The following is a 12,599-nucleotide window of genomic DNA, read 5'->3' as shown; positions in this document are numbered from 1 at the left end:
TGTAATTTTCATCATAGGTACACGTCAACTATGACAGACAAATTGAGATTTTTTTTCTCCAGAAAATCACATTGTAGGATTTTTTATGAATTTATTTGCAAATTATGGTGGAAAATAAGTATTTGGTCACCTACAAACAAGCAAGATTTCTGGCTCTCACAGACCTGTAACTTCTTCTTTAAGAGGCTCCTCTGTCCTCCACTCGTTACCTGTATTAATGGCACCTGTTTGAACTTGTTATCAGTATAAAAGACACCTGTCCACAACCTCAAACAGTCACACTCCAAACTCCACTATGGCCAAGACCAAAGAGCTGTCAAAGGACACCAGAAACAAAATTGTAGACCTGCACCAGGCTGGGAAGACTGAATCTGCAATAGGTAAGCAGCTTGGTTTGAAGAAATCAACTGTGGGAGCAATTATTAGGAAATGGAAGACATACAAGACCACTGATAATCTCCCTCGATCTGGGGCTCCACGCAAGATCTCACCCCGTGGGGTCAAAATGATCACAAGAACGGTGAGCAAAAATCCCAGAACCACACGGGGGGACCTAGTGAATGACCTGCAGAGAGCTGGGACCAAAGTAACAAAGCCTACCATCAGTAACACACTACGCCGCCAGGGACTCAAATCCTGCAGTGCCAGACGTGTCCCCCTGCTTAAGCCAGTACATGTCCAGGCCCGTCTGAAGTTTGCTAGAGTGCATTTGGATGATCCAGAAGAGGATTGGGAGAATGTCATATGGTCAGATGAAACCAAAATAGAACTTTTTGGTAAAAACTCAACTCGTCGTGTTTGGAGGACAAAGAATGCTGAGTTGCATCCAAAGAACACCATACCTACTGTGAAGCATGGGGGTGGAAACATCATGCTTTGGGGCTGTTTTTCTGTAAAGGGACCAGGACGACTGATCCGTGTAAAGGAAAGAATGAATGGGGCCATGTATCGTGAGATTTTGAGTGAAAACCTCCTTCCATCAGCAAGGGCATTGAAGATGAAATGTGGCTGGGTCTTTCAGCATGACAATGATCCCAAACACACCGCCCGGGCAACGAAGGAGTGGCTTCGTAAGAAGCATTTCAAGGTCCTGGAGTGGCCTAGCCAGTCTCCAGATCTCAACCCCATAGAAAATCTTTGGAGGGAGTTGAAAGTCCGTGTTGCCCAGCGACAGCCCCAAAACATCACTGCTCTAGAGGAGATCTGCATGGAGGAATGGGCCAAAATACCAGCAACAGTGTGTGAAAACCTTGTGAAGACTTACAGAAAACGTTTGACCTGTGTCATTGCCAACAAAGGGTATATAACAAAGTATTGAGAAACGTTTGTTATTGACCAAATACTTATTTTCCACCATAGTTTGCAAATAAATTCATTAAAAATCCTACAATGTGATTTTCTGGAATTTTTTCTCATTTTGTCTGTCATAGTTGACGTGTACCTATGATGGAAATTACAGGCCTCTCTCATCTTTTTAAGTGGGAGAACTTGCACAATTGGTGGCTGACTAAATATTTTTTTCCCCACTGTATGCTGATGTTGTGCTCTGCTGTCTGTCAGGCCTGTGTCCTTCAGTGTGGAAGATATGGTGCTGGAGGCCAGTGTGGTGTTGGCTACTCTTGTCGACCCAGAGAGCAGGACCCCTCCCAGGCTACAGAGGCCCAGGATCCTGCTGCACTAAGGTAGCCATCACCATTTATTATACAGTAATTACACCACCACCACCAATAGAGGGGTTCTGTATTTGGTGCAACATTGTGTAATACACCACATCACCAGCATCACATGCTGCTATTAATCTACTTCTATCTGCATCATCTATTATGTCGTCACCAGGGCAACCATAAGGGTAAATTCAGTTATGTTTTATGTAGAAGTACCCTAATTATTTCAAATAGACAGGGAAGCCCTTGTTAGGGAACATGTTGTGGAAAGATGCAGGACATTTTGTCCTAGGGAGAAGCAGTTTCTCAATAGCATATAGAAGGCAAACAGCCTTAAATAGCCTTAAAGCGCTTGTCCAATCATGTGACAGTCACAGTAGAGTACATTTGAATCCTAGAGCTGGCTGTGCCTGTGATGTCCTCCTTACTGGAGGCAGTTTGCCATCATGTGCTTTTTTTGGTGCCTAAGTCGGAGTTGTGTTACAGAACAGTGCCGTGGCAGTTTAACAGAGCCTGGCTATCTGGGGCAAGGCTGTGCTGGCTGGGTTAAGAGGCCTGACAGGCTGTAATCCCTACATCCCCTACAGTCACTAACCTGTTACGTTGCTGTGGCGATGATGTCATTCAGTGTGGTTCTCCATGCCCGCCCGCCCGGCCTCTATCTATTTCTCTAAGTATCTGCTCTGAGCTGCCTGAGGTGGGTTTTGCACCAGTCCCAGTCGGATTGCTGCACATCTGGGTCACTTACATGCTGTATGACTACAGTGTCATCGCTGACCTGATAACCATGTAGTTTCACGTCTGACAGGGCTCCCTCTCCCTCCCCAAGCTTAAACATGTTCTGTGTTATGTACCCACAGCTTTCAAAGGAATTGTACATACAGTTGCAGCCAAATATATTGGCACCCTTGCACTTTTCTTAGATAATTCCCTATTTCTCTTAAAATAAGTTGAAATGGAAAAACACTTTTGGTCTCCACACCTTGTTATTGGATCTTCAACATTGTAGAACCAATTACATTTTTGTAAACTTAAGTTTACATTTTTTATTTATTATTTTTATAAAAACAAATGGCATGGACGAAATTATTGGCACCCCGGAGCTAGTACTTGTTGCACAGCCTTTGACCAAGATAACTTCAGACAAATGCTTCCTGTAGCCATAAATGAGCTTACTGCACCTTTCTAATGGTAATTTGGCCCTCTCTTCAGCAGCACACTGCTCTAATTCTTCAATGTTTGACGGGTGCCCTCCACCAACCGCCGTTTTCAGATCTTGCCATACGTTTTAGATGTGATTCAGATCTGGACTCTTTGCTGGCCACTCCAGAACAGTCCAGCATTTCTTCTTGAATCATTCCTGGGTGTTTTGATGTGTGTTTGGGGTCGTTGTCCTGCTGGAAGACCCACAATCTTCAATGGAGACCCAGTTTTTGGACACTGGTTTGAACATTGGACTCCAAAACACCTGATTATCTCCTGATTTCATGATGCCTTGTGCACTTCAAGACCCCCAGTACCAAAGGCAGCAAAGCAACCCCACAGCATTGTCAAACCTCACCCATGTTTGATTGTAGGGAGGGTGTTCTTTTCTTCGAATGCTTAATTTGGTCGTCGTGCATTAAAATTGTCAAGCCACCCCGGGTCCTCCCCAAATACTACCGCTACACCATCGAGAGCGTGCTGACCGGTTGCATCAAGGCCTGGTACGGGAATTACTCCATCCACGACCGCAATGCCCTCCAGCGGAGGGTGAAGACGGCCCAGTACATCACTGGGGCAGTGTCTCCCACCCATCCAGGACATCTACTTGACATGGTGCCTGAGGAAGTCCTGCAGCATCAACAAGGACCCCACACACCCCAGCCACGAGCTGTTCTCTCCCTTACCGTCGGGCAGACTGTATCGGAACATGAGGTCTGATACTAACAAGCTAAGAGACAGTTTCTATCTACAAGCCATCAGACTGCTGAACACTTAAAACTGTAGTGGGCTAAATCAGGGTCACACAGTGTTTCTTGGTAGTCTTAAACAAATCTACCTTGAAACAAAAGTATACACCTCACACACATGGTTATGGGCTTAAAAAAAGAAGACACCTGTACCATGTCAGATATGGAGTTGAAATGTGTTCAATTTTGAGTTTGCATCCCAATATTACACTTTATATACATTTCTTTATTTAAATTATGGTTATTGATTAGGAAATTATTAAAAATATTAATAACATTCCACCCATGAGGCCACTAAGTCATTTGACTGCAGGAAAGGGCTACACTGGACTGACCACCTGCACTGACTCTCCGCACCTTAGCACACATGCACTCATACAGATTTCCTCTCCCCCTCCCTCTGTCTGCCTACAGCTCCCTCTTTTTTTTCTCTATGTTCCTCCCATTCTCTCCCTGCCGTCTTTTGTTCCATCTAGCTCTGTCCCGCCACTCCCCTCGCTCTCCTTCACACCCTGACGCACCAAGCAGTTGTAATAATCATGCGGCATAGTGCATAACCCACACGCTCATGAGAGCAAAGACTTCTTTCAAACACACACTACTGTGTTATCTAGAAACTATATATTCCCAATAGAACATAGCGTGCAAAATTTGATCTATCTCATCTAACTTCTATTAGATATCTACTTTATCTATATACAGTTGAAGTCGGAAGTTTACATACAGTTAGGTTGGAGTCATTAAAACTCGTTTTTCAACCACTCCACAAATTTCTTGTTAACAAACTATAGTTTTACAAGTCAGTTAGGACATCTACTTTGTGCATGACACAAGTAATTATTCCAACAATTGTTTACAGACAGATTATTTCACTTATAATTCACTGTATCACAATTCCAGTGGGTCAGAAGTTTACATACACTAAGTTGACTGTGCCTTTAAACAGCTTGGAAAATTCCAGAAAATGATGTCATGGCTTTAGAAGCTTCTGATAGGCAATTGACATCATTTGAGTCAATTGGAGGTGTATCTGTGAATGTATTTCAAGGCCTACCTTCAAACTCAGTGCCTCTTTGCTTGACATCATGGGAAAATCAAAAGGAATCAGCCAAGACCTCAGAAAATAAATTGTAGACCTCCACAAGTCTGGTTCATCCTTGGGAGCAATTCCCAAACGCCTGAAGGTACCACGTTCATCTGTACAAACAATAGTACGCAAGTATAAACACCATGGGACCACGTATGGGATTAACGTACTTTGGTGCGAAAAGTGCAAATCAATCCCAGAACAACAGCAAAGGACCTTGTGAAGATGCTGTAGGAAACCGGTATAAAAGTATCTACTGTATATCCACAGTAAAACGAGTCCTATATCGACATTACCTGAAAGGCCGCTAGCAAGGAAGAAGCAAATGCGCCAAAACCGCCATAAAAAAGCCAGACTATGGTTTGCAACTGCACATAGGGACAAAGATCGTACCTTTTGGAGAAATATCCTCTGGTCTGATGAAACAAAAATAGAACGGTTTGGCCATAATGACCATCGTTATGTTTGAAGGAAAAAGGGGGTTGCGTGCAAGCCGAAGAACACCATCCCAACCGTGAAGCACGGGGGTGGCAGCGTCATGCTGTGGGGGTGCTTTGCTGCAGGAGGGACTGGTGCACTTCACAAAATAGATGGCATCATGTGGAAGGAAAATTATGTGGATATATTGAAGCAACATCTCAAGACATCAGTCAGGAAGTTAAAGCTTGGTCGCAAATGGGTCTTCCAAATGGACAATGACCCCAACCATACTTCCAAAGTTGTGGCAAAATGGCTTAAGAACAACAAAGTCAAGGTATTGGAGTGACCATCACAAAGCCCTGACCTCAATCCTATAGAAGGTTTGTGGGCAGAACTGAAAAAGCATCTGCGAGCAAGGAGGCCTACAAACCTGACTCAGTTACACCAGCTCTGTCAAGAGGAATGGGCCAAAATTCACCCAACTTATTGTGGGAAGCTTGTGGAGGCTACCCGAAATGTTTGACCCAAGTTAAACAATTTAAAGGCAATGCTACCGAATACTAATTGAGTGTATGTAAACTTCTGACCCACTGGGAATGTGATGAAATAAATAAAAGCTGAAATAAATCATTCTCTCTACTATTATTTTGACATTTCACATTCTTAAAATAAAGTGGTGATCCTAACTGGCCTAAGACAGGGAATCTTTACTAGGATTAAATGTCATGAATTGTGAAAAATTGAGTTTAAATGTATTTGGCTAAGGTGTATGTAAACTTCCGACTTCCGCATAATAAACACAATATATATATAATGACCTGAAATATTGATAAGTGTGAAGAGCCAACTGTATGTCTATTAATTAAGTAGACCTATTGCTTTAGTTTGTTGACTATCATAAATGTAGTTAGTTCATTTATATTGATTTAAGACTGACAGGCATAATCTGTTTTAAATATTAAGCTGTATATAAAGATAGGCGGATCACTTTTCAAAAATGAAAACGTAAACATTGTGGGATTCATTCAGGTTGAGGCCTCATTAACACGCCTATCTACAGTGCATTCAGAAAGTATTCAGACCCCTTGACTTTTTCCACATTTTTTTTACGTTCTAAAATGTATTACATTTGTTTTTCCCCTCATCAATCTACACACAATACCCCATAATGAGAAAGCAAAAACAGGTTTTTAGAAATTGTTGCAAATTTATAAAAAATTAAAAACTGAAATATCACATTTACATAAGTATTCAGACCCTTTACTCAGTACTTTGTTGATGCACCTTTGGCAGAGATTACAGCCTCAAGTCTTCTTGGGTATGACACTACAAACTTGGCACAGTTGTATTTGGGGTGTTTCTCCCATTCTTCTCTGCAGATCCTCTCAAGCTCTGCCAGGTTGGATGGGGAGCGTCGCTGCACAGCTATTTTCAGGTCTCTGCAGAGATGTTAGATCGGGTTCAAGTCCGGGCTCTGGCTGTGCCACTCAAGAACATTCAGAGACTTGTCCCGAAGCCACTCCTGCGTTGTCTTGGCTGTGTGCTTAGGGTCAATTTCCTGTTGGAAGGTGAACCTTCACCCCAGTCTGAGGTCCTTAGCACTCTGGAGCAGGTTTTCATCAAGGATCTCTCTCCACTTTGCTCCATTCATCTTTCCCTCGATCTTGACTAGTCTCCCAGTCCCTGCCGCTGAAAAACAGCCCCACAGCATGATGCTGCCACCAACATGCTTCACCGTAGAGATGGTGGCAGGTTTCCTTCAGATGTGACGCTTGGCATTCAGGCCAAAGAGTTCAATCTTGGTTTCATCAGACCAGAGAATTTAGCATCTCATGGTCTGAGAGTCCTTTTGGGGCCTTTTGGAAAACTCCAAGCGGGCTGTCATGTGCCTTTTACTGAGGAGTGGCTTTCGTCTGGCCACTCTACCATAAAGGCCTGATTGGTGGAGTGCTGCAGAGATTGTTGTCCTTCTGGAAGGTTCTCCCATCTCCACAGAGGAACTCTGGAGATCTATCAGAGTGACCATCGGGTTCTTGGTCACCTCCCTGACCAAGGCCCTTCTCCCCTGATTGCTCAGCTCTAGGAAGAGTCTTGGTGGTTCCAAACGTCTTTCATTTAAGAATGATGGAGGCCACTGTGTTCTTGGGGACCTTCAATGCTGCAGACAGTTTTTGGTACACTTCCCCAGATCTGTGCCTCGACACAATCCTGTCTTGGAGCTCTATGGACAATTCCTTCTACCTCATGGTTTGGTTTTTGCTCTGACATGCACTGTCAACTGTGGGACCTTATATAGACAGGTGTGTGCCTTTCCAAATCATGTCCAATCAATTGAGTTTACCACAGGTGGACCAATCAAGTTGTAGAAACATCTCAAGGATGATCACTGGAAACAGGATGCACCTGAGCTCCATTTTGAGTCTCATAGCAAAGTGTCTGAATACTTACGTAAATAAGGTATTTCTGTTTTCTCTTTGTCATTATGGGGTATTGTGTGTAGATTGCTGAGGAAAATGTTTTATTTAATCCATTTTAGAATAAGGCTGTAACGTAACAAAATGTGGAAAAAGTCAAGGGGGTCTGAATACTTTCCGAAGGCACTGTATGCTCTCAGGTGTGGAGGTTTTGCAGAGCCTCCAGAGGGTGAGGCAGATGCTGGTCCCCCCCAGGCCCAGGGGTTTCCCTCTGCAGGCAAGCTGATAGTATCCAGCCAGGTAAGCCCAGTGTTCAGTGGAGCAGCCTTCATGAGAGAACATTTTGACAGTCAGAATACCACATTACACACACAGAGGTCTTGGCATCACAACTTCTGCTTCCTCCAAGGTAATAGAAATGTTCCCCCAAGATAAATTAGAACAGAGTTTGAACTTTGGTGGACCTCTGTTTGTGCCCTCAAGCCACTGTGTTCTGGGATTTTGGCAGGCTCTGACTGGTACTATAATTTGGTAACTGCCAAAGTATGGATAATGCCTTGCTTCAACCTTTAAATGAGAAATGTGCAATAATGTCTCACCATGTGAGGTGTGATTGCCCTCAAAGACAGACAGGGTGAAGGTTAATTGTGATGGATGCAAGGTGTCTGGCTGGCTGCACAGCCCTCTTATTGACAGCCCTTTTACCTAAGAACTGCCAGACCATACTGCTGACAATATGTTGAAAACTGTTTCACAGCTTGCTGATTATTTTTCTCATACTCGTAGTCTGCTCAGCTGTCTATTAACAATGAATTGTGTTTTGGTTCCTTAGGTTCGCTCCCTCCTCTTTGGAGCTTTGTCCTGTGATGGTTGTACCTTTGTGCTGCTCAGTCAAAATCAAATCAAATCAAATCAAAACTGGAACAGTCTGGTGTGTTCCATTGATACAGAGGAAGATGGGGGAGATGACAGGGTCAGTGGTGCACTGTAAGTTACCACAGAACAATGAACCAGACAATAACTGTTTTTGTACCCTGCAAGTTTTTTCAGCAGACCATATTTTGCCTTTTTTCCATTGTATATTGTAATTTTATTTAAACGAGATCAGAATATATTTTTTATTAATTTGATTGCTTTAAATGAAAGTTCATAAAGCATGGCCATTTGTTTTTACTTACAAATAAGTTATTCCAATGGTATATGTGCATTTATTGCAAGGAGCATAGTGTAGATGTGAAAGTCAGACATTAAAAACATATAATTAAAGATACGCTCCGGAACTTTGGCGACTAGTAAGTCTTTAATAAATCTCCCGCTTTGGGCTGGATGTGTCAATGTGTAGTATGAAAATGTATGCACTCAATAACTGTAAGTCGCGCTGGATAAGAGCGTCTGCTAAATGACTAAAAATGTAAAATGTAAATGTAGCTCATACATGCATAATAATTTGAGTGACAGCTAGCAAGATGCACACACAGCAGAGAGAGAGAGCAATGACGTGGTGCACATATCTGCACGTGAGACCACTTTTGGCTCGAGAGTGCTACTTTCAGAACTACTGGCTAAAAAGTATACAAAAGTGCCGGAGAATCTCTTTAAGTGGTTAAAATGAATATTTGATCTAGACTTGCCCATGAAAACATTCCTCAAGCCAAGCGCATGGAGATGCCACACCTGGGTGCTGATAGTAACGCTCAACGCTTCACAGAATGGCTGAAGCTTGAGGAATGTGTAACTTAACATACAGATCACACTGAGCATTCTCATGTACAGTTGAAGTCGGATGTTTACATACACCTTAGCCAAATACATTTAAACTCAGTTTTTCACAATTCCTGACATTTAATCCTAGTAAAAATTCCCTGTCTTAGGTCAGTTAGGATAACCACTTTATTTTATGAATGTGAAATGTCAGAATAATAGTAGAGAGAATTATTTATTTCAGTTTTTATTTCTTTCATTACATTCCCAGTGGGTCAGATGTTTACATACACTCAATTAGTATTTGGTATCATTGCCTTTAAATTGTTTAACTAGGGTCAAACGTTTTGGGTAGCCTTCCACAAGCTTCCCACAATAAATTGTGTGAATTTTGGCCCATTCCTCCTGACAGAGCTGGTGTAACTGAATCAGGTTTGTAGGCCTCCTTGCTCGCACACGCTTTTTCAGTCCTGCCCACACATTTTTTATAGGATTGAGGTCAGGGCTTTGTGATGGCCACTCCAATACCTTGACTTTGTTGTTCTTAAGCCATTTTGCCACAACTTTGGAAGTATGGTTGGGGTCATTGTCCATTTGGAAGACCCATTTGCGACCAAGCTTTAACTTCCTGACTGATGTCTTGAGATGTTGCTTCAATATATCCACATAATTTTCCTTCCACATGATGCCATCTATTTTGTGAATTGCACCAGTCCCTCCTGCAGCAAAGCACCCCCACAGCATGATGCTGCCACCCCCGTGCTTCACGGCTGGGATGGTGTTCTTCGGCTTGCAAGCAACCCCCTTTTTCCTCCAAACATAACGATGGTCATTATGGCCAAACCGTTCTATTTTTGTTTCATCAGACCAGAGGATATTTCTCCAAAAAATACAATCTTTGTCCCCATGTGCAGTTGCAAACCGTAGTCTGGCTTTTTTATGGCGGTTTTGGAGCAGTGGCTTCTTCCTTGCTGAGCGGCCTTTCAGGTTATGTCGATATAGGACTTGTTTTACTGTGGATATAGATACTTTTGTACCCGTTTCCTCCAGCATCTTCACAAGGTCCTTTGCTGTTGTTCTGGGATTGATTTGCACTTTTACGTTCATCTCTAGGAGACAGAATCTTGGCTGATTTCTTTTGATTTTCCCATGATGTCAAGCAAAGAGGCACTGGAATTTTCCAAGCTGTTTAAAGGCACAGTATGTAAACTTCTGACCCACTGGGATTGTGATACAGTGAATTATAAGTGAGATAATCTGTCTGTAAACAATTGTTGGAAAAATTACTTGTGTCATGCACAAAATAGATGTCCTAACCGACTTGCCAAAACTATAGTTTGTTAACAAGAAATTTGTGGAGTGGTTGAAAAACGAGTTTTCATGACTCCAACATAAGTGTATGTAAACTTCCGACTTCAACTGTAGCTTCAGGGCAGTTTCCTCATTTGCATAAGAGCAGACAACTGTGAGGGAAACAGGCTCATACTCTGAGTGTAGTCCACTGTGGTGCTTAGACAGAGGCATTGACGAGTCACAGCAGGGAATTGCTGCCTGTAAGGGAGGAGTAGGGTTCCATCTGAAGAGAGAAACTATGCAGAGATTCTCTATCAGAAACACACCTACCTAGCTGGTATTCAAATTGTAGCCTGTTCTGGTTCTAGATGCTTTTGTGCTTTTGACCTACATGTTTTCATTACCTCAGGATATGTTCAGCCTACTGTGCAAGTAAATAAATACCTTTCAGAGACCAGTGAACAAACAATATTGACACAGGAAAAACCTGTGACAAGGGTCTGGTTTAAGGAAAAGAACACAAGGGTAATAAATACTATACTCTTTATTTAAATATTTTACAGCTTTGAAAACATGTTTAACAGAACCTGTCTCTGCATTGTTGAACTGTACACACAAAATATAGATACATGCATCTCTCATTGTAACAAACTTAGCTTTTTGAACTGAAGTCTAGAATTGGCCAACAGAACAAAATTGTCAGGTCACTAGGCCAGTGGAGAGCCGGACATGGACATCATGGGGAAGCTAGCTTTGATATAGTGCCATCTGACAGGGAAGATTGCTTGTACTTTAAGGCTGGTGAGGTTATTGGCAACCTCTAGTGCCATAATGCTTACAAAAACATTTGGGTCATCCAGTGCAGCTGCCTTTCAACTACCAGCGCAGTAAGAAAGGTATGCAGGGTATTGTGCTTTTGGTTCTTTTTTTAATGATTTAATGATAAAACACCGGATAGCGGTACCGGCATATCTATTATTTTCCTAGTTAGGGGAGAGCCCTTGAAGCAGGACAGTAGCCTGCAGTGAGGGAGCACCATTACATCAATAAAAAGAACACCAAGGGTACTACAGATGATACACAGAATATTAAGGATTCTAAGATCATGTCGTGCTTTTTCAACCCTTAAAAAAATAAAATAATTGCTTAATCATTCACATTTTGACATGTCCCATGGTGAAAGGCATTGAACACATTGAAAGGGAATGAGAGGTCTCCAATCAGATGGCGCAAATTAATTATTAAGACAGCAGGGCATGATGAGAAAAGTAAGCGTGAATCATATGGCTACTTGTCAGTTTCTGCTCTGTGTTCAGTAGCTGACATAGTGGGGGGGGTTTAGGAAACAATAGGATACATCATTTTGCCAATATCAATAGCATCTGATACAAGGCATCAGCTCCACAATGTATAAATCAACATGTGCATAGTAAATGTTACTCTTAAAATGTTGCTGTACACAAGTAATGTAAATGCACAGTGCATTTGACAGCAGCAACAAAAAGCAACAAAAATGAAATGAAGTTATCAGCCATGAAAGAAAATGAAACCTGCAATTAAAGATTAAATAAACAAAAGTGACCTGATTATTATGACTTAATGAAATGTGCTATTGTAGCTTTACAGCAGGGACAACTGATGAGGAGAGACAAGGAAATGCTGATTGTGAACAATTATTCCTAAAGCTAAATTGAAGCTGTGTGCAGTCCAGATTCCCACCAAACAAGTTATAAAAAAACATATGCTTGGTCACCTGACCAACATCCACTGTGAGCTTTCAGATATGCTTTCTTTACCCTTCTGTGTAAATGGTCGTTACCATTGCATCCCAGTGGATATTGAAGAAAGCTGTGTAGCCTAGATAAAACCCATCCATTCCGCATGAATACAATATAAACAGACAGGCTAGAGGTTACTCTATCACACATAATAACCTTCCACATCACTTGCAGTCACACTCACACCCTTTGTATCACAGCAGGAGTGAGGACGGGTTTAACAGAAACATAAAGTTGAAATGTCCCATCCTTTAGAAACAATTAACTTGGTCTATGTACAACCCAAATTG

This window comes from Coregonus clupeaformis, chromosome 16 (genome assembly GCF_020615455.1).
Source record: "Coregonus clupeaformis isolate EN_2021a chromosome 16, ASM2061545v1, whole genome shotgun sequence".
Taxonomy (NCBI): Eukaryota; Metazoa; Chordata; class Actinopteri; order Salmoniformes; family Salmonidae; genus Coregonus; species Coregonus clupeaformis.
Note: the sequence above shows the minus strand (reverse complement) of the source record.